The 24,051-nt window shown below is 38.8% G+C and overlaps 2 long non-coding RNA genes across 2 annotated transcripts; one reads left to right on the forward strand and one right to left on the reverse strand.

Moving 5' to 3' along the window:
* The first annotated feature begins 2,365 nt into the window (after window positions 1-2,365).
* On the forward strand, window positions 2,366-17,665 carry LOC116698541 (uncharacterized). Its single transcript, XR_004334243.1, has 3 exons — window positions 2,366-2,469; window positions 6,682-6,684; window positions 17,655-17,665. It is a non-coding gene; the product is annotated as an uncharacterized LOC116698541 (long non-coding RNA).
* Window positions 12,076-16,987, reverse strand: LOC116698544 (uncharacterized). Its single transcript, XR_004334246.1, has 3 exons — window positions 16,922-16,987; window positions 16,424-16,425; window positions 12,076-12,089 (listed from the first exon to the last, which is right to left on the reverse strand). It is a non-coding gene; the product is annotated as an uncharacterized LOC116698544 (long non-coding RNA).
* Window positions 17,666-24,051: the final 6,386 nt, after the last annotated feature.

A 24,051-nucleotide genomic window follows, 5' to 3' on the forward strand; every position in this document is an offset into this window, starting at 1 on the left:
AGTCGTTTGTAGTTGGCAAAGCTCCGGTGCCAAAAGAAAAATCTGCATTTCACATGAAGACGCTTGACACAAATCCAAGTGAAATTCTTTGATTTCCACAAGAGATGACTTGCAGATAAAGATAGGGATTCTGGCAAATGTTTTGAGGAAATCTTTTGCATTTTGCAGTGTCCTCCATCCTCTCCCCCCACCACGTTGGAGAAAATTGCAATGCCTCGCTTGAGCTGTATGGATTTGCATACATATCAGTCTTTTCTTGTGCAATTGTAAAAATTGGTATGTTTCTAACTTCCTTGGCTGGCTTGGCAGGGGTTTCATCCCATCTCACATAAACACTTGCTATAAAAACTATGAATGATGGTTATATTACTCATAAACATATTCCCTCAACCAGTTGTCATAATGTCATATAGCCTCTCCTGATTGCTGTTGTAGATGACATTCAAATGATATTTATGTCCAGTAGTTTAGTAGAGGTGAAGTGTGTATGCGTGTATGTATAGGAAATGCAGCAACACGTACTGTAAGTAAATCTGTTGGTGAAAACAACGGCAGGGTTTGTTTTGGTACCAAAACACAAAAACTAACTTTGTTTCTAACTAGTGACCATCTTACGCTGGGATCACACCAGCCGCAATGCCAGGGCCGCTACTTTCTAACATCCAACTTCTGGCACCTTTGCTCAGACCACACCCATCTTTGGTCCGAGTAAATAGACCAATCAACTACACACCTGTAAAGTTTCGGGACTGCATGTTGCATGGTTCTGACGCTATTGCAGTGAGGATATATGTCTGCGGACAGACATTTAGACAACTGGCAAAGTACTCAAAACCACCTCTGTGGTAGTTCCCGCTACAGTAGGTGCCTCCAGGACCACATTTGGCCATGATGAGACACACACCCACACACAAACTTGTGAAAACAATCACAGCATTGCAGCTGTTAATTAGGCAACATGAACCACTCACTTCAGGCAACAGATTTGATTAATAACGCGGCTTAGAAGTCTTGCTGTGAGAAACATCATGGCTTTTAACTATCCTTGAAGTTGGACATGCAATCTTGAAACATGACACTCCATATGTATTTCTTAGAGCCAAAAGGTCAAACATTTTACAACTATAGCAGCAGAGTCAACAAGTCTGCAGCTGACCAATATATGATATATGGTTGAAATAGGCTTGTTGACTCTCCTGTCAATATTACACCACTGTCACTTTATCATGTTTTTTTTCTCCAAATTCTCTTGTATAGTTTTAATGTTTATTCTATTGTTCATTTTAGTTAACGTACCTCGTATTTACTCATGTATGTTTATATACTTTCAATACTTGTACTGTATTTATTCCTGCACTTCTAATGCCAGCTGGGGATCAATGAAGGTTTATCTCATCTTGTAAATAGATTGTCAATTGATTGACTTTTACCAAGGTATCAGGGCCAATTATTAGCATGTTGCCTCAAACTGATTTACCAAACCTAATATCAAAAGGTGTCTCCTATACTCTACATGGCTCATATATAAAATATCCTCATACCTAAACAACATCATAGGTTGATTTCCAAAGACTCCAAAGACTGTGGCAGTTTAATCATGTAACCGCTATCATGTGACCGTTCTTTTTAATGTAAAGACTGCAGTTTTGAACACATAGGTAACGTTGTGAAACGAAAGTTAAGTTTAGGCAATAAAAAAACATAGGGTTAGTAAAACATCAGAGATTGGCTTAAAATGAGTCACGTAAAACTACCAAAATTAGGATGTAATGGGACATTACAGATGTCATTGCGTCATGGACCGAGATCCGTAAAACTCAAAAAACAAAACTTTCAAATTGACAGTTAAATTTGGATACGTACCCCAGCCTCCTGAGTAAAAGTCCTCGGTTAGTTCGCTATCACAATTTGCCTCCTCACTTGTTACCTCACTTCCTTGTTTGCTCTTGCAATAATTACTACAGCCATGAAAGGTCGCCTCCTAACAAGAAATGTAATTGTGGGTCGTTGAGTTGCATGCCTAATTGACCCTGTACAGATGTGTTTCTGGGTGAGGTCTGTGGTAGAAATGTTGATACCTAGGTGAGATCTGAAATAAGGCTTCATTCAACCAAGTCTTTTAAGTATTTATTTTATGTGCAAAGAAGGTTCAGTTTATCATGAGAGTCTAAGAGAATGAACAAAGAGTCTTGGAGAATCACTTGCCTATTAACCCTCTTCAAGCTGACAGCAGTGGGGAGGGGGTAAAATGAACAGCCCTGCTGACTATCACTCCTTACGACGTCTGTCCTCCAAATCTGTGACCAAAATGGGAGGTAGAGAAAAGCAAGTCTCTGCACCGAAGAACATAAAGTTAGGCCATCAGGGTCCTTACATTAAAACAGAGGTAAAGAGTTCACACAGCTAAAAACTAAAAACAAGTTACTAGTAAGGTATGTTAATAGACAAATATGTGATTTTCCATTACAGGTCAGTCTGCTCACATACCATTAAAAGCAAGTTGCACTGCGAATGCTCATCACTCAGCACTCAGCACATCCTGCAGAAACACTATAAATAGGTTTTTCTACTGCATGTCATTTTTCCCTTAAACACCTTTCACACCACAGGATTAGTTTTAGAAAAAGGCAATTAGATTACAGTTTCACTTTCAAGAAAATACACTGGTGTGGATGGTTGTGTGGAAACGCAGACACCAAGGAAAAGTTAACATTTATGAAAGCAAGTTTCACAAAAGGAAGGAAAAAATGAGAAATGAAACCCCTAAGTAATCAGCAGCTATCTTTCTTCTTGTCTGAAGATATTGGTTATGTCCACTATTATATAATCTCAACCCTGAGACTATATGGCATTAAATGATAGGTATGATTCAGTTACCGCCTTTCTCTTTTACTAAAAATGAAAAAGGCATAAACTCAATTTCAGCTGCCATAGAATTGTTTTCATATTATTACCACAGACAAATACTCAGTATCAAGCTGGGGAAAATGTCGGCCAAAACTGAGCCGAAATCTAATTATGTTGGCGGGATTGACCATTCAAAATAAGGCTACTCTAGCTATGGCAAATCTGGAAGGCTAAATTTGTGGATATGACAGGAGATCCATATTACACCTTGCATCTGCGTAATGAAAATGTGAAAATGGAGCCATAAAGCATTTGTAATATGCAGTTCTGTGTAACGAAATCAAGCAACTTTGCTACAGGAACAAAGACATAACACAGCTCAGAGATATACAAAAAAGTATCATTTTTACAACTTAATATTTAGATCAGGGTATCATCGAGATTGCATGAGCTTTTACACCTGATCACCACTGGAACTGGCGACACATTGACATTCATTAGTACGGAATGCTGAAGGAATTAACTAGCTGCCGACTGACAAGGCACAAACTGCACTTTTGGAGCACATGTTCGATTTCATCAAAATTACTTTTCACAGCTTCAACACATGATGCACTGTAGCCGCCGACTAAGTCTTACGATTTCTGCCTTCTGATGATTTTGATCCATCCAGGCACTTTTCACCACTTTATGATCACAAGAGAAATAACAGATTTGAAGTATTCATTTGAACAGAGAAGCATCCATCATGACTTCCTAAATGAATTTATGCGTGGTGAGTCAGTGTGTAAGAAAAGTAAATCCATATGGATACTGATCAGCCTCATAAATGCGTCCGTCTGTGTGGTTGAAAGCTATTTTTATGCCTAAATAAAGATGAATTCTTACCAGGCAATGACTAAATATAGGATAAGTATTAAAACAGGCTAATGAAATAATTAACTTGCATTTAAAAACTCTTAATCAGTGATATCAATTTAAAAACCATATTCCACTGAATGCCACTAATAAAGTCTATTTAATGATTAACAACCAGTTCTAATCCTCATGTTCCAAAATAATAAACCCCAGGTTTTGTTTACAAAGAAAACATCTTCAATGAGACCCGCAGCTGCTTGTTAGTGTTGCTTGTCAAGACTAAGTAAGCTGCGGAGGGGGAAATGGACAGAATACTAAGCCGCACTAATGATCTTCATTATCAGTCAATGATTTTAAGAGGCTTTGAGAAGAGATCCACAAGGGAAATGAATTAGCAAAATTTAGACTATAACACACCAGTGATTCATATAAAATAGCCTACCCTTTGATGCATCAGATTGAGTATCAGACGAGAGAGTGAGATGATCAAGGATACCACACTGAGTAACAATGTGGTTAATTTTTTCCTCTCCTGAAACATTAATGGACCACTCGACATCAATCTCTCACAATACAAATATTTTACATCAAAGCTAAACTGATCTGATGAACATTAAACAACATGAGACATAAAATAAAATGCAATGAAAAAATGTATAGCTGGAAAGTGTCTGTTGTAATCTGTGAGTCATACTCCTGTTCTTGCAGTCATCCCTCCTCTACCGCCTTCTCAGATCTGTTGCCCCTCCTTTCCAGACACCCTCTCCCCTTCCTTTTCTCACGCGGCAGTAGGTATGGAGCATTAGATCCCTGCTGCATTACCGGAGGCTAGTGATCTAATTGTTTTGTAATGCAGGGATTTTGGTCGGGATGACTCATAACTCCAAGAAGGGGAGTGGGGGAGTGCAGATGTCACCAAAAATTGAATGAGTGCAAAATAACAAGCAACAAACTTAAAGCAAATTAGAATCCCCCCTACATAGCTGTATCTTCAAACTGATAGTGCTACCTTCAAATGTCCCTCTTTCCCACATTTCTTTCTTTTCCTTTAGGACAATTTCTCCAGATTTCATGAGAGTAGCTAACACATTGAAAGGCATTATTGTCAATTCTTAGGTTGTTAATAACAGCACTATTTCAGCAGTTATAGTCCATCCAATCCAAGGTATTTTATTTTCTTCATACAATTTTATAACATCCAGTATCGCACAACAGACAAAACAAACACCAGTCAGCTTGTAAAACTATCACTGAAGAAATTGCTCAGAAAAAATTATGGTCCATTTATTACCACAAAACCACACTGAAGTGATTTTGGTTTTGTAAAGCAGTTAATGGATCTTAACTCAATTGAGGATAACTTATCTTTCCTGTTGCAACATAACAGCATTAGGCTTAGCGATGTCTGAAATCTGCTCTCATTCAAAGCTGTACAAAGTCAACACATTGCCTAAATTGGCTTCAATAGATACTTACCTCAACCATCATGCCCATAGTTGTCTTATATAAAAACCGTAAACATTTCAACATACAACACACACTGCTAACTATTTTTCACTGATGTATTTAATGCAATAGCCATTCATAATTTCTGAGTAGAAATCCATGTGCTATTTTCAAATGCTACCATAAAAATGCTGTGAGCATGTGACACACCACAAGAAGTGAGAAAGATTGGGCTATTTTCCAAATTTCTGTGACTGTTGAAGGAAAACAAGAGAAACATTTACTACACTTTTGGGTCACGTGGTAAATTCACAACAACTGTCTACATCTGGATAAATCATCAACGTAATGTATAGACATACCAATATTCTATCAGGTCTCAGCTAAACACATGGACTTTCCTGCCAGTAAACAGTGATGTAGTCTTGATATGACTCTCTCCTGATAACATTTCTGATACCTGAACTCAGGGGTTTGGTTGTTACCAAGTACCAGTCCAATACCAGTACTTAAAATAGAAAAATAGAATATATACAAAAAAAGTGTCATTTTTTTAGAGGTGGTTGAGATCATTTGTCTATGTTTAAGGTAACTACACATCCCTTAACTGTGAGTGTAGATGTTTGTATCAACAGTCTTTTCAAAGAGGTTAAAAAATGTTGTTACAATGTTGTGACAGTGACAATGAGTGAGAAGTGAAGAAACCGTACTGGATGTGAGTCGATCACATCTGGTTTGTACCTTACATTACCAAAATCTTTTTGGTGGTTCATCAAATTGCAACAAGGTGAACGGCACTTCTGCATTTGCTTTCCGTCACTCTACCGGCTATAACCGCACTATGCAAGTTCGCCAGATCGGGTAGCGGATCTGTAGTTCCAGGACAATTCCGCTTCCAACCTGTAGGGGGACCGAAGCGGGAAAAGTTACATAGTGTTGCTTTAAAGAACGACTTAACGCCAGCTGAGACTTGTTTTTACTGACCTCCAGTGGTTAAACTTTCAACTCACATTGTTGCAGTGATGAAGACGTTTACTAAAGGGTGTGTCTTTAGAGTAACCCAGTCTAATAATCCTGTTTTACCATATCACAGCTGGGTGTGGTCACAGTCACAACAATTGTGTTGTTGGGTGTGGTCAGATGTTTAAGAGACCCTTTTAACCACTAAAGGACAAAATTGCAGTGTTTTCCTCCTCTCAAAAACTGTAGTTACTTTTAAAAAGGTCTGTATGAGTGCTTTGAAGTGCAGCCGAAATGAACCTAGCTGAAACAATAGTTGATCAATCCATTAGTTGATTGTCAAAAAAAAGAATTGTATTAGTTTTCTAGGATAACAAATAAGACTTTTGCAGATGAAACTGGGAGATTGGTATTTTTTACTACAAAATGAATATCTAATAAGTGCAGCACGCCAAAACAAAATCCGAAGAGAAGAAAAAACTTTAAAAAATATATATACATTTATATATTTATATATATAACTAAATAAAGAACAAAAAGGAGGGGGGCGGCTAAGGTAGGATAGGAGAGTGGGTATTGGGGAGTACCTTATTACTTATAAGTCTTGTGCTAAATGGAGATATTTATTTTACAGATTTTTTTCTTTGAGGTAGGTCTTATTCCATGTGTGATCTCTGATTGTAAAGGTACAGTTGTCCGTGTCTAAAGTTTGCTATAATGTTGACAGCAATGAATTATAGAAATAATCACTAATTGTTGTCCTAATTATCCCTAATATATAACATTTAACTGACAGCAAAGTCCAAGATGAAGTAGTTTATTATTGAGCTGAAGAAAACTACTAAGTATCCACTGTAAGGAATGTGTACTACATGAAAGCAGGTCAGACACAGTACATCCCACAATAGCAATGATGTGTGAAATCACATTAAAATTAAAAATAGCTTTTGTTAATGCTCACCGCCCTTATTCCCTCCTCCACAATATGATTAATAACACACTCGCAAGATGATGCGATCTAAAACAATGAGCCTGTCGTCTTAGCACTTTTCTCTTCCCTGGACATATCTTTATGCTAAATGGCTCTCTTAGTTTGTGAGAGGTCCTTTTGCTGGCGCTTCTGCTAATCAGGATGTGGGCTGCTGGCTACTTGTTAGTTGACCTGCTCATTATTCTTTGCCGTTAACTTGTCTCATGTTGAGATGCACCTAATTGTTAGAAGCTAGCTGGGACTTGCCCACCATGCAAACACATTCTTTAATGGAGTCCTTGCCTGTCGGGCTTTTCAGCAATGTTAACCACAAAAAACTCATTAGGAAATATTACACTCTCAATACCTGCCCTTGCATCCAAGCTACTGTACATTGAATGTGCTAATAAAAGGTTTTTGTTTTATGAGAAAGATGTTTTTGTCAAATTGCCAGCAAAAGTCAATTGATTTGAGGATCAGCAGAGCTTGCCAATTAAATAGAGTAATCCTACCTGTTGATCATTTAAGATCTTCAAGCAGGACATAGGAAATAAAAACAAATTCTATCTCTGCATTCCACCACTCTAGATGGTGTCCTTTGTGTGTTTGTTTAGTACAGCTTCTTCTATTACATGACAAATGTCACGGTAGTCACCTAACCTGCATCCCAAACCAGAGATTAATCTTGCTTAGAACATTCCACCGTGTGACAGGCCAGATTGAGAAAAATGCCTGGCAGCTCGGCTAAATGTCTTGCCTCTACCTCTCCATCCTACTTTCTCATCTCTCTCTCTCCCCCCCCCCCATCCTGAATTGCCCTGTAGGCTTGTTCTGCTCATCCTCAAGACCAGTTGATAGGAAAGACTATGATTTATAGGCCCATACTGGGCTGTGAGGTATCTGGGTATTTGTGAGCATAATTGAGCTGTGGAGTTTTATTGGCGACTGTGACTGTGTGTGTGTGCAGAGAGTGGAAGGTAGCTGTGTGTGTGTGTTTGTGTGTGTGTGTGTGTGTGTGTGTGTGTGTGTGTGTGTGTGGCCTCGCTTTGTATGTCTGAAATTGCTTTTTTGCAGCAATTTCTTAATCTTATTTTCAACATTAAATTTTCATGTAAACAAACAAAATAAAGCAAAATCTAATCATTTGCAAACAGCCACCTTTTATGAAGAACTGATGGCTAACTACACAACATATGAAAGGGAGCAGAGATGCTCTTTGACATCCACACACCACAGAGCGACCAGCAGGAAGCTGAAGCTACTCAGTGAGAATGCAGTTAGCTCGCGTGCGTTGTACCTCTCTAGGCTGCTCTCATGTGTGAAATCCCTCAAATATCTGCAGTACTTTTACTGTGTCCTCAGGTTTGTGAGGATGCAAAAGTAGCACGGCCATTCTCCTATTCACATACTACTACATGGTACATAGCAATACAGACATTTACACAGTAGATCTACTTTATGTGTGTGCATATATACTCACACACAAGCTTCAGGGTCTTTGATCATTTTAACTTTAAACTTCAATAAAACTGGAGATCATGTAGAGCAGTACACGGTTGCAGTCACTCCCACGTCTTTTAGTTCCCTTTTGAAGTATTTTATAGTGAAGAAACAGGTGCCTTAATAGTTTCAGATTGTCATCAAAGACACCTGTGTGATCTTAAGATGTTCAGTTATTCTGACGGCCTGGCTGCTGTAATGAATATTTTAGTTCATTTCTTTACTCTTGACATGTAAAGAAAAGATCGCTGTGAAGTGCTAACCACTGCCAGCACTCCTTCAAAATGAAAAATCCAATTAAACCACCTTGTGAGGAGATGTGCAACTAGAATGGTCAAAGGCACTCAGTTAGTTGATCTGGTCTGACAATAACTACATAGCCATGTATTTTAGTACATTCATTTTGGTACATTCATGATTGCTAGAGAGTGAATGAAGGAATTGGTGATCCTAACTTTTTACTTCTACTTCTAATTTTGTATCCGCCACCCTTAGTTGCCTTGTTTTCCTTTTTTCTTTCCCGATCCCGCTTTTAATGAGAAAACCCTGTACAAGCACTTACAATAAATACACATTCTTCTGATCCTAATTGGTGAAGTCATGCCTCACTCCTTTTGGCTCCTGCATTGTTTGGCTGCAGAGTAATGCAGCCACTGCTGCTTTCTGGACCACAGCTGGTCATCTAGTACCAGGTAAGACTGGCTTGGATGCCAAATTCAGGCCCAAACATCAGTCCACAAGCTTAATTAAGCATTATTAAAATATAACTTTCACTACAGCTATATGAGCGTGGGGTTATAAAGTGTAAACGTAATCAGAAGCCCTGTGCATGCGAAGTAGTGATTATTTGGAAAGCATAATTAGATTTGGAGATATGGAACAGAATACTCTGCAGAACACATCTAATGCGATTTTGAAAGTGATAAATACTTTATTAATATGAATATCTGACATGGATGTATTGTACATTACAATACATCTTTTGGTCGGACCAAATTTCGGAGTTTGGTTCAGACCGTTGTCTGGGGGAGGTTCTTGCAGCTGTAATTTGGTTTTGGATCAGACTGAAAAGTCTGGACCAAACGAGGTAGTGGTGAAATGCGCCTAAAACACCTCAGACAGAAAGGTTGGTTAACAGATACCATCACTGCATAATAAAAACTTTTGCATGGACCCCCAACATTTCTCTTTCTTCTGTTTTAAACAGATAGACTTGTCCAGGCACAGACACATGCATACATGTACACCAAGGAGGCCAACATCAGTAATGTGTCTTTAGACCCTGAAATGGAAAAAAGGGAGTGAAAAAACATCCTTCAAAACAAGATTTTTCCAAAAAAGGCACCTGAAAACCTCAAGCGAATTGAGAGGTAACAGCCTATGCAGTTTCTTTTTAGCTCCCTAATCCACTGTTAAATACAGACAAATAAAATAAATAATTAATACTAATTGTAGTTATTAATCCTTGACTTTGGTAAAGTCCCTCAGGCTCAAACGCAATTGTGAGCAAGGTTAGATGAAATTGGTTGTAGGATGTAAAAAAAAAAAAAAAATTCCACAGTCGTGTCGGGGATGAAAAGGAGATTTTATAATTGTATGAAACATCCTTATGTTTAATTCAGCAGGTGGATGGAAGATTTCCTTTACAACAGTGTACATGTACATCTTTGTGGCTAGTTACAAACATCTTGTGTACAAAATCAAACCTGCAGGTTTGTACAATATATAGGTGTGTATGTATCTTGGCAATCTTATTTATCTGATACCTGATCATTATATAGTTTAATTCTGTTTATGGTATGTTACTTTGCCCCTCATCCTCAACTTCTGCTGTAAGGTAAACACTGAGTGGGATCAATGTACTCCAGGATATGTATAAAAAATTTGTTGTAATGTGTGGGCTCTTTGATCTATCAGTGACTTCATCAACATGGAGCATACTCCTTTGACCTTTTCATGTCTGTTCCCAGCCACAGAGCCCAGCTACTGTAATAGTTTGTGTGTTTGTGTCGTTAATTCACGGCACAAGGGTCAAGATCCTCCGCATGCAGAAAACACAGTATATAGATTGATGCATGTAATGCAGAACCAAAGTTCACAAGTGTGAGTTCCGCCCAGAAACATTTAGCCATACACCATTTGCACCATTTGCTGACGTTAGTTGATTGCCATGCAAGTCACACTATGGCAAGTATAAATGAAACTCCAGAGCTGGGAGACCTGCCTGCAGGTTCCCAGTCAGCACAACAACAGCAATGGAGAGATACTGGGTAGTAGTTTATATGATGGTGTGTCGCATTATTGCACCATTGTAGGGTACGTAAATGATAGTCTCGCATTGCCAGACCTATCTCCGCTGTGTCAGTGCTGGAGCTAGCTACACTGCGTATCTATTCTGGAATAAGGGAAAAAACAGTCTGGCTTGTTTATATTTGTTTGGCCCAGCAATGTACATCTGTTGAGCCAGACTATGTGAATGAAAAACACTTCCAATATGCTAATGCACTGGTTCTCAAACCATGATACAAGAACTGGTATGCGGGTGGAATCTCTGATATACTGTATGTTTGAAAAGAATTTGATTATTAATTTAAAAACATAGTACAGGATATAGGAATACAGTTTATTGGAATAGAAGTGTGGATGAGGAGGAGAATATTTCGAGCAGCCCTGTTGAAACTACAGTGGACGAAGACAAGTGATAGTTGATACTTGAGCAGCGGCTGTGAAGTCTCCAAAGCACCTAATGCATCAAATGATGCAAAACAATAAGGAGATACCTCAAATTTGGATTCAGTTGGAGCGGCACAGAGGAAGTACCGCGTAGCTGTCAACAACAAATATTGTTTTGAGGAATAAACCTGCCTCCCGCATGGACTGTCCGTAGCTGATTAGGGTAAGACTATGCTACTATATTTTAACGTGAGCCATGATGGTGGTACTTAGAGAGCCTAATATATTCTGAATTGGTATGCTGTGTATAATATTTGAGAACCACTGTGCTAATGCATAACCCAGATGTGCCAATCCGTAAGACCATGAAAAAGCAACCAGTATTTTGTCTTTTCAAATTTCATAGCATTCAAGATGCTTTTTCAGTTTTATAGCCCATTGCAACTTGTTGCCTTTTGATAAAGGGTTCGTACAGAAGTGATACTTACATTTCTGTCAGTTTAAAATATATTAAAAGATCCTATATATAGTACAGTATTGATATTGTCCAACTGCTGTCTCCCATGCACATGGTTGTCCCATGTGACACACACTGTAGATGTGTTCGAAATTGCTCTCTCATTCACTTACTCACTATTCCCTATATAATGTTTATTAAATAGTGAACTATATAGGGAACAATCAAATGAGATTTTGGACACTCACTGAAAACACATCATTGCGTGACTTGCTTCAGGACATGTGCCCATTTGTGTGACATAGGCCGGTGTGGCCAGCATCATGTGAACAAACCCAAACAAAATACTTCTAACACATCCCTGAAACAAACACAGCACTCAAAAGAATAGTAAAAAAAAATTGTATTTTTATTTATAAAGGACAACACACATTAATCAACATTTCTGTAAATGTGCCAGTGTTAGCCAGTGGGCTTATTTTCAACTGTAGTTTTTTGGCTAGATGATTTTAGACCATGGCAGGAAGAAGGAAGATGGTTGTATATAAGTTGCATGTTTCATATGTTTAGAAATGAAAGTCCGCTCCGTTTTTCTTTTCTGCTTCATCTTCTCTTCCGGGAAAACATGGTTGCATTGCATTGTGTAATACGGCATTAAAATGTAGGGTACATCATACGTATACTTAAATTAGCAGTGCATTGTGTTTTTTTTTATAGTGGAATATATAGTGAATTAAATTTACCGCGGAGAATTCGAACACCACTTCAAAAGGGCGAACACACTATAGTGCACTATTCTGGTAATAGGGAACGGTTTCGAACACAGCTTTTGACAGATCTTGGAAATAAACCTGTGTGTGTTTCAGCAATAAGTTCATGTTCACGCACGCGCACACACATACAAACACACACACACACACACACACACACACACACACACACACACACACACACACACACACACTCAGACTGAGTCAAAGCGACTTACAATTACTATATACGTAGGAAACACACCTCTGGAGCAACTAGGGGTTAAGTGTCTTGTTCAGGCACACATTGGTTGATCCCATTGCAGTGGGAATCAAACCCGGATTTCTTTTTTTTCACCATTTGATCGTTCACTGTGTGAGGTGGGTGTGAATGTCAAATAGACTTGATTTTGGAAAGTTACAGATATTGACAGACGCACCCCATGTTTTATGCGGAGTGGGTTTCCTAATCTGTTAGAATCCATCAAGCAGTTGTAATGGAGTAAAGTGGTGCTTTTAATGTCCTATGTTCAACAATTCAGAGCTGCAGTGTGCTGCAGCAAAAATATTATTTGAATGTTTTAGCACATGCAAGTCTTATTATTAATGTGATAACCTGCTGGACATGACTACTAAACACAAGAGTGTCCTGGTATGATACATTTTAAAGCTTTAGTGGTTTTTTTTAATATTAATGAACGTCCGGTACCTTAAAGACATTGCCAAATGAGTTGACACAAAGCTATTTAAGACTATCAGCTTCACAAAATTATCTCTGTATTTCTTGATAATTACCTCTTCTGAAGAGTTTATCATATTTTTTTAATCATCCGTGTCCTCCTTGGTTACAACTATGAGGAGGAGTATAGCTGGCTATCGTTCAAAATCTTTCGATCTGGTGCCAATTGTGATATCTCAGTTACGATACCTCAGTTTCAATACCGGTTCCTAACGATACTTTTATTGATTGAACTTCTATTTTACACCTTAATAGTGAATCAAAACATTTATCAAAATTTAAAAATATTGGTAACACTGCTCACTCAGAGTAACATTAATAACACTTGTTGTGCTTTTGGATAGGGGTGTGCCAGTCAGATACTCAGGATTGGTATCAATTCCAACTGAGCCAAAATTAACACACAAAAAAACCTTTTTGCCGCAACATGAATGTATTATAAATAATAAATACATAATTAAACAAATTACATTGTGTACAGGCTAATATTGGACTAACTAAAATGTAAAGAAATGTAAACAACATAAACGTTTTAGTGCAAACTGCATAATGACACAAACCTTTTAACAATAAACTTGGTGACTGCCCTGTTGTCAACATTGAGCTACCGTAATGGTAACTTAAGTGCAAAGGAATGTAATTGAATTGCCTTGTTGCTGAAAGGTGCTGTAGAAATAAAGTTGCCTTGCCCTACAACCTCAGCCTGTCAGTCAGTCATCAGGGCATAAAAACCATTGTTGTGCTTGCTTGTCCCAGAGGAAGTATGACGTCAACAGCACCGCCGCGACCGCTTCCGCCTCGCCATTAATATCACATCGCTGTCTACGTGAAGTTTTGATCAGCTGAAACCACACTTGAAACCACTTTATCGGCATTGCCGTGACTCACTGTGACTTCAACAAAACTTTGCTCGAGTTTACTCTGTCCGCACTTTTGCGCGGGCGGGCGGGCGTGCGCGCGCGCGTGTGTGTCGGAACTCCGTCTCTGTCAATATGCTGAGTGTAGAGAGGACAGATAAGCTTGCGCTTACGCGCACTCGGGTACCGAAAGACAAATAATTTTTCGATACTCATAGGATCGGAGGATTTCCTTCCGTTCAGTGCCCATCTCTATGGAGGAGGAGGCTGAAGGCTTGTCTCATGTGGATGTGCTGACTGTGTTGTGTTGTGTTGTCGTCATTACTTGGAATGATTGTAATTCCTCATGGGGGAGACAGAAGCTGCGCACTATAGCTTTAAAAACAACAAAAGATCTCGCATTTAAATACACAATTAATGCTTTGCACATATAAATAATAATCTTGCTTATGACAATTGAAATTCCAGCTTGGTGTTGATATGAAACCAAACATTACCTTCTCTTATTCATTTAGTAAATGAGTAAAGTAATGAGGAAGCCCATAAATTAGCTAATGGAAGCATGCCCTTTGTCATGTTTACTCTGGCAGTCATGCTGAATTACCATGTTCATTTGATTAGTGTAGCTGATGAGCTTGTTGGATTAGATTGGAGATGGCACTCTGAACGTGCAAGATGAAGAATAGAGTCCAGGATGGACAGATGCAAAGCCTCTTCTGTCCTGTGGACTCGATCCGACCTGTGTGCCAACATGGCTGACTAGTTGGCTGCGGGTACAGCTATGACTCACACTCCCACTGCTGCAGTGCACACTCACACACCTTTGCAGCAAGCAGAACTCACTGTGACTTCAGCTTATAGCAGACCACTGTCACATTAGACAGTAAAGAAAAAATAAAAACATTAGTGAAAAGAAGGACGATAAGATGAGTGACTTTAGGGATGTTGATCCTTTCCTTTGAAAAAATAAACATTTTATCTGACAGAAATGTTGGGAAAGTGTCAGAATGATCTAGAAGCCGAGTATAGCAACACACACATATATTAACGCTCTACCATGGCATTTGTCTACTCAGGAGTGATAAAGTCAGTATAGTACAGATCAAAATTGACACACAGAGAATTCAGTACAGCTCATACAAAACAAAAGAACTTCCTATGGCAAAAATGAGCCACTTTCATCAACAGGTTTTATTTTTCTGCTTCTTTCAGCCACTTCACACAAGAAGGAAGGGCCATACAGTAAAGGAGATGTACTACATCCCCATTCACCGTAATTATTGCTTCTCTGGGCTGAAAAATTGTGCAAATGCTCTATGACAGTTCAGTGCACATACAGCACTAGGGCTGAAAATAAGGCTTATTTTCATTAAAGATTAATATATTAATATTTATTATGTTCTTAATCAATTAGGCCTAATAATTTTGTCTGTAAAATATACTCTTTTTTTAAACCTGAAAAAATGTCCCATCTCCACTAGCTTGTTTTATCTGACCAATGTTCTCAAACCCAAATATTTTCAATATGTAATGTAATGTAATCCAATAAAACAGTTCTCCAGAACCACAAATTCATTCAAATTAAGTTTTAGTTTTCTTTTGAAGGATAGTTCAACACCATCACCATAGTTGGTGATGGTGTTGTACTGGACTGCATTATATTGAAATGTAAGCAACAAACTTTTAACTCTACACAGTACATACGTAATTTGCACAATACATTACATTGATAATTTTATTAACATTCTAAACATATTTAATTGTCCAAAGAACCACACCTCTTATTGATGTGTATACACTTGCTGTTAGTTACAGTGCCTGCTCAAAAATAGCACTCTCTGGAAATAAAAACAGAGGCTGATGGGAAATATGATAAGCCCTCTATCATGTCACCAACACAGAGGGAACCCACAGCCCACAGCCATGATTCTACTGGCCCTGAGACCTCCAACAAGACTTCCCTTTCATCAGCTCCTCCCAGGAGGGAGGCAGCCACCATAACCTTTATCCCGCACGAGTCCAGGTCTGCCCTCCCAGACACAATCACAGCTTGAGACAACTTTTAAATGAAGACAGATCTGCCTTGCTGTCTGTGTACACTCACAAAATTGTCTATTGTGTTTGTCTGTTGGTCTACCCGCTCCTCCCCCCTTATGTTTCAATATTGCCATCCTCTCAAAACAGGTTAGCTCTGTGTAAAAGAGTATACGCTCGAACTGCCTGCGGGCAATTTGTTGAAATTTACCAAGATATATATATATATAGTGGTGGTGAGAGAGTGCTGTGTGCTATTGTTCGTTTAAGGGTGCCCTTCATCAATTTTGCAAAGCAGGTGGATGTCTCCCCTCAATTTGACCCCCTGTTCACATCTGAATAATAATAGCTTCATGGCGGTATCATATGCTGATAGAGCTGATATAGCCTAAGTCATCCGTTCTTTCTATGCAGCTTTGCATTAACAATTTTCAGGCATTTAAGAGTGTCATAAGTTGTGACGTGGAAACTTACCACAACATCAAAAGTTCCACATTTTATTTTCATTTCATGAGCTAGGCTGCTAAAATAATGAGAAGCATGAGGACATTTACATTTTAATAGTGCTATGTGTCAGAGGTTTACGGCTCTATGCAATAAATGTCTGCAACGGTTTCACAGGGTTGTGATTAATGTTAGTGAAGGGTTTGGGTTTTAAAGAGTATTTTTGCCTTTATTTAGTACTTTTTACTGTTGATTTCTTGCTATTTTCCAGAATGTATGCGTAAACCATTAGGACATAATCTGATTGAAATGGGATTTTGTTTTGCTGATTCACATTCTGCCGGTGGTTTCATGTTATTTCACTGATTGATTGATGCCGGCAATAACGCGCTGTCAAAGGCAGGGAAGAAGAAAACTGCTAGCAAGTTAACATGGATGTAAACAATGCATTATTACAAATAGTGAAACTGGCATTGGAAATTTGGAAATTTGTGGGACCTAATATATACATAGAAACACTGAATAATACAGTATGCCACAAAAGAAGAGAAACTTTTTTAAATTAAAATGAAAATACATTTTACACACTGCTTTTACATATTACACACAGGCCCAAAATACACACACACATGCACAAACAGGACCGTATACGCTAATCGGAGAGATGTCAGAGTGAGGGGGTTGCCCGTTAAAGGCGCCCTGAGCAGGTGAACTGGAACCTCTCTAGCTACCAGTCAACGGTCTGTACTTAGTCCATACCGGGACTTTAATCTGCGACCCTCGGGTTCCCAAGCCAAGTCCCTACCGACTGCCACCCCAGGACACGTTACCCACCATGCAACTCGACTTGTGTACTTTGGAGATTCAGGTTTGTTATGCTGGTGTCGGCTAATGTAGCCTAGAACTGCTAGCCTCAAGTAGAGATGAGGAGCGGGTTGTAGAAGTCTTTGAAGATCACTTCTTTCTTACTCCACACCACCAAATTTTCTTTTCAAACTTGTTATCTTCAGCCCCAAATGACGCTGACTTAAGTAATATCACCTGAGGCAGTCAGATTTCAGCCAGCGCCCTCTGGAGCCACAAAAGGCACAACATTTTTTGCACATACTTTATACTGTAGCATTCCCCAATGACTGTAACTTGGCTGTGTGTAAGTTCGGCTTTAATGATCTTAGAAATATGGCGAAATATGGCGTATAAGACTTTATATCTGTAATTTGATTTAATACGACTTTTAAATGTCTGCCATTGTTATCCACCATGCTTGTGTCCATTTTCATTTAATCCCACCTACTAAGCTCTGATTTGTTTTGATTATTTTTTGAAATGTGGACAGCAACAGGTTGAAACCAAACAAATTAGGACAGAAATTCTCAAGACCAACTTTGTATTGAGGAGGATACCTGCACAAAACTAACAAGGTCATTCAAATCTAACAATGCAAGTTACTTTATAAATTATTACAGATTTAGCATCAACAAAAATTGCCATCATGCCAACTTATTAAATGTCTTTTTGCTTCTCAGACTCTTGGTATTTATATTTATGGTAGTGTTTGGCAAACACTGTGGGAAAAATAGAACATATTCTCACATGCTGATGCAGATTCTTAAATTTTCTCTATACCATGGGTCTTTAATGTTTTTTAAGCCAAGGACCCTTAACTGAAAGAGACATTGAGCAAAGACTCAGCATATGGCTGACATCCATTGATTAGTCACCACGTGAAGGGATGGGCTCCCCAGATGAGGGTCTTTGTCTGTGTCAGCAAGACTCACGGGAAGTTGTAGTGCACATGACCTTTCGCCATGCTATTACTCCTTTTAGATTAGATCTCACCTGAGCTATTTTCTTTTTACATGTGGATCTCTGATGATGTGTCACTCACGCTTGTGGTATTTCTCCAACTAATTGCTTTTGTTATATTTTTAAGCTACTTTTTGTGAAGCTGCTCCTGGCATCCAATAAAATGTTAAGCTCCACGGGTCAATATGGTCACCTTGTCAGTATGCTGCAAAAGAGAGCACTCAAACATTGCAGTGCTATCATTAACACACAAGTTGGCAGAGCGTGACGGCATTAACAATTCAAAAATGGCATCATCCTCCCACCATGCTCCATATGCCTCTACCTTAACCCGTCCGTTAAAGACCCAGATGGTGAAATAGCTGAATAACACTTGAGTCCTCATCTGTCCCTTGCTCTACCTCCGTGCTTCGTAGCTAGGATTTCTCTCCACTTTGTACTCCACCCTACAAAAGGATTCTCTCCTTGATTCTCTCCCTAATATGAAGTGCATTGATTTCTCCCTTCTTACATCATGTAGCAAGTGACCCCAGAGCAACCAGAATATTAGAAACTAACACTTCAGCATAATGGACACCTGTGCTACCTTCACAAACAAAGAAGATGCAAATGAAGTGTTTTCTGTCAAGAACCCGGCAACTCTAGTGTCACGTACATTTTGCTGAGATGCAGAATTCGTCAAAAATGAAGGCTTTCTTTTGGCTTTTCTCACAGAGGTCATCTGTTACAAGGCTCTTATGTATTTTTCATTGCCACCACCATTCCTTCATTCATCTTGCTATAACCCTGGCATCAAACGACTGACATTATCACGGTCCTAAGGGGTGCTGGGACATTACAAATTCATGTGCCCTATTGACTTTGGTCCTTACATTAGAACAACCACCTGCAGACACAGAACAGTTCACAAACTCAGCTACAATAATGAGATGGTGAGAAGTAAAAAATTTTGGAACTTTATTGGACACAATGTGGATAAAGATAATGGTGGTGATGTCAAAAGTCATGGGAAATAAGTCCCTTCATTACCTGCAAAAGATATGGGGACTTCCTGTTGCACAGTAATGATGAACAACCATAAATGCCAAGAGATGCATATGTGCGGGTTTGCTGATAATTACAAGTGGGTGTTTGGCAAATTTTTTGGTGTGACTGAATCCTGCATACAATTATGAGCCCAACCTCATGTAGCAACCTTTTCTGCAAGAAAACATAATTATAATCTACTAATTTGTTTTGCCAGCGACATTTTGCAGGAAACATTGGCAGTCCTGTCCGTGACCTCAGCACCGCATATGTCACTCCTTGATTTGATTGTCCTTTGTAACCTTAGGGAAAAGTGAAAAATGTCCCCTACAATTGTATCATTATTGACAGGAAGTAAATATCTGTGGGATCACAGCTATGCTCTTGAAGTTACAACCTGATGTTAACATAGGGAACACTGTTTGACTAATGACTAATTGACTTGAATAATGAGAACAGAGATTACAGGTGGGGCTAGTTCACTGGCAGGATTTATTTGTCAACAAAGTGCTTTGTTCTTGTACCGCGTAAAAGTCACAGTGAGGCAGTCAGGGTGGATGGTGGACATGCACTTGGCACCTGATACTAGGTTATGTGTGGGTCCCACATGTGGGTAGGTTTAGGTTTAGGCATAGGGTTTAGGATTGAAAAGAAAAGAAAATGAAACACACGTCCTGTTTTGCGCTTTAAGTTACTTTTGACTTTTAACCAAGATAACAATCCTTTCTTTGACCATAAGTGCTTAAGTGTCCAAACATAAGCACAAAAGGAATATACAATGCTTTAGCAAATATTGTATAGAATGGATTTAGTAGGGAAAACTAAGTGTCAGTGAATATTTGGCAGCTATGATGCTATGAACAGCACATTAGAAAATGTTTCCTTCTTATATTGATATGGCATATGGGATTATGTTTTAAAGTAGAATTGCAAAAACATGATTTATACAAGAAAGGGTTGGGGTGTTTACAATTATGTGCATGAGCTCATAGTCATCCACATTTATCACGACAGTCACAAGACTGTGTAAAAAAACTGATTATCGGTGGGATTCATCTTTACTTGAAACAGCTCTGCATAGTCACACACAGTCAAGACAGAAGCAACATTCCCACGGATTCAAGGCAACAAGGGAATTCATTAAAAAAAAAACATAGTCAACCATCTTTTATGCTGATTAAAATGCCAGAATGTCTCCAGCTAGAGCCATCTGATGGACATAACCTTTAAGTGGGTCATTAGGAATATATTAAAAAAGACTAATTTCCTGGGGACATGTCATTGATGAATTATTAAAACAGGGCAAACCATTCCTCCACTTCTCCCGCCAAAAAATGATCCCCCTTGACGAGGAGTTAACCCATTAAACGATGAGCACATTCAATTATATTTAAATTCCCACCTGTAAGATATGGACACAGCCAGTAATGAGCCCACAAATCACTAGGCATGGCCTCTGATACTATTTTCATATTGATTCAGGGTCTGGCCCTGCTGACTTTGCCAGAGTGAACCTCTGCTCTGGCCGATCAGTATGCATTTAAAATCAATTGGCCACGCAAACACACAAGGGTAAAGTGACTTGAGACTTTTAATGGTGCAACTGCAAAGTTGCTTTGGTTGGGACAGAATAAAATGTTTCTGCTTAATTCAAAATAAGCAAGCAATCAACTGTTCAATCAACATCTTTGACTCACTAAACCCAAAACCACTGCACACTACCTGCCCACAACTAAATATAAGACAGACAGAGTTAGTGACTGGTGATCATAGAAGAGCATTTAGCAACTAATAAGATAATATTTTCCTCAGGAATAGGTGGAGACCAAAACAGACCAAAAAGAAAATACATTTTGAACTTATTTTGACAGATACACAAAATAAACTTGTCAGTTATTTCTGGTGGACAGACTATGACATTCTGCAGACACTGTTCTTAATTACCTCTACTATAGCTTCATCTTTTCTGTCCTGCAAAGGTACTTAACACTGATATGAAAAATCTGTGTTAAGCTAAAATCAGCATATTATTGCCTCCTATATTGTTTTGCTTGATGCACATTTTGAACACAACATTTAAGGGAAAGCATTTTCTTTTAACAAATGGTCAAAGATAATTGCAGCATGGTTCTTAAAGTTGCTGTTCCAGGCTTATTTTTACCCCCTTAATGAGCACACAACCTTACGCAATGACACAGTATGTTCACATTATAGCGTGATAGCTGCACAGCTCAAACAAGCTTCCTCCGTTTTCCATTCACCAGCAGAAGCCCATAGTTTCTGCACACACACTGTGCTTATTCTTTGGTTTCCGATTTCACACTGTCATTCACATGCTCTGAGGTGCACAGAGTTAGACAGGTGCATGTTTTCTTCCAAATGTTTGCGCTGCTAGGGCTGGGTTTGCGTGGGCTTGCTGTAGAGCTAACTAATGTCTGTCCATAGCTGGGTTTACAGGCTTGGGATCAAGGCATGAAGTAAGTCAGGCAAACAAACAAAGAGAGTTATAAGCTTAGAAGAGAGATGGCTGGCTGAGCCGGCATGGGGAAAGGACTATGGCTAGAGCATCATGCCAGAGCAGCTTGGGTTGAAGGAGCATGAGAGAGGCCAGCAGCTGGCCCATGGGGCCCACAGATGGAGCCTCTGGATGGGGAGTGGAAGAGCCTGGTCAGGCATTTCAGATGGACTTGTGGATGAGTCACAAGCCCTCAGCATCCCAAACACCTACTCAGTCATGAGGCAGTCCGTTCCTGTTCATGTGATGCAGCTCGCAGGTGTTAACTCATGCAGGAAAACAGGAAATGGAAGTGAGTACTTCCTCTGACTTTCTCCCTGGAACATCATCACATTATCACATTGACTTATGACTGTCCTATTATCTAGTTTCTGCAGGAGGCCTGCCTAATTACTGTTGCTATGTTTGTTTTCTTTTCTTCAAAACTTCAAAAATGTTTGAAAATCCAACATATAATTAGCAAATAAAAATCAGTCTATTCGGAAAACATTTAATTTTTATTTTCACAACATTGATGCAAGTCTAACTATAGGTATCTATATAGTCTATATAGCCATCCACAGATACAGTTAAGCTTATGGATTCATTGTGCCTTCCACATGTGTTTAACATTAAGACACAATGTATAAATAATATATGAATATCCATCCAATTGCCCAGCATAATATGCAACTCAAATTTATACAATATATGTAGTAGTGGGTCCCAGCTCTGTCTCCTCTTCAGCTAAGGGGTCCTTTGCCTAAAACATCATGTACCTCCCCCATCTATGCTAATAGTGAGAAAACTAAGCTTGACACAACATGAGACTTTTCTGATGAAACTTTAATCAACTATTTTCCTAAAATAGAAATCTGATAATTACATCCTCAACGTTTTATCTAAATGAAATAATAAAGTCAAAATGACAGAGTGTATATTTACAAAAAAACAGGTTAAATAACAAAACAATTTCCTTTGACACTTGTGGGGTGAGTGCCCTGTATGTGACAAAATCTTTGAGAATATTAATACATTCTGTAGGTGGGTGTGAGTTAACTGCACACGACAAGGAGTTATTATTGCCAAGAAAGTGAGAAAAGCTTTACAGTAAAGTGGAATTCTGGGAGAAATTGATTTTAGCATCACAAGTGGTGATAAGTGGTCATTGCTGTGGTGTTTCTTGCACCCCCCTCCAACAGATCACTTACCTTCTGTACGATTGTGACTTGTAGTGTGAAAACGTGTTATGGCCAAGTGAGGGTAGACCAGAGTTTTTGTCAGATGGTCTACTACTAAAATGCAAGCGTTTCTTACTTTTCTTAGTCTGTTTAGTCATGTTTTATATTGCTACATGTGCTCATTAGCCTGTCCTCATATTCACACCAATCATTTGCTGTTGGTGGTGCTCCAAGTGTAATTTGCATAACCTACATTGAGGCAGATATTTCTCCATATTGTATTACAAAAAAGTATTGGCCAACAAAATTGTTGCTGAGGAAATGTTCTTCATTGAAGAAGGCAGCAACTCATAAATAGCATGAAAGCTTATCTCTTGTACAGAATGGTTTGAATAAAATCACAGACAAGCTGTTCTTCATATAAATCAACTTTATTGGTTCTTTTATGTCCACATTTGTTCTTTACAAATCCATGATGATTATATGATCCACCATGGACCAGCAGTTATAGGAAATATGGAAGTTTTCATAAACTAAGGATGGCATAAATCAAATTAGTTTTTTACAAATCTGTCCTAGAGAGTAACAAAATGAAAATTGGATTTTATAATGACTTCATGGATTGTAGACGAGACTACAGTGAGGATTAAACAAGAAATCACTCACAATTCCAATTTTAAAGTGTGTATTAACAAGAAAGCAATTGTCTTGTGATCATTAAAACTCTTTATTGCCTCTTCTTTGGAGGAAAAATAGAAAATCTGATATTGTTTCACAAGATGCTAGGACAGCCATTGGGCTCTGCTACGCTACTGCATCAAACCCACATTTCTGAATAGTGTGTAAACTCCACAGATAATATTCCAAATATAATGCCTCTGTGTAACCCAGCTGGTTCAGTACAGGTTTCCTCATTTGCTCCAACTTTTCAACTGGACCGCGTCTGCACAATTAGCTCCACAAGCACACAGTGCTCCGAGCAGGTCACGCAAGCCAAGACACTTCCTCCA

Source organism: Etheostoma spectabile, chromosome 12 (genome assembly GCF_008692095.1).
Source record: "Etheostoma spectabile isolate EspeVRDwgs_2016 chromosome 12, UIUC_Espe_1.0, whole genome shotgun sequence".
Taxonomy (NCBI): Eukaryota; Metazoa; Chordata; class Actinopteri; order Perciformes; family Percidae; genus Etheostoma; species Etheostoma spectabile.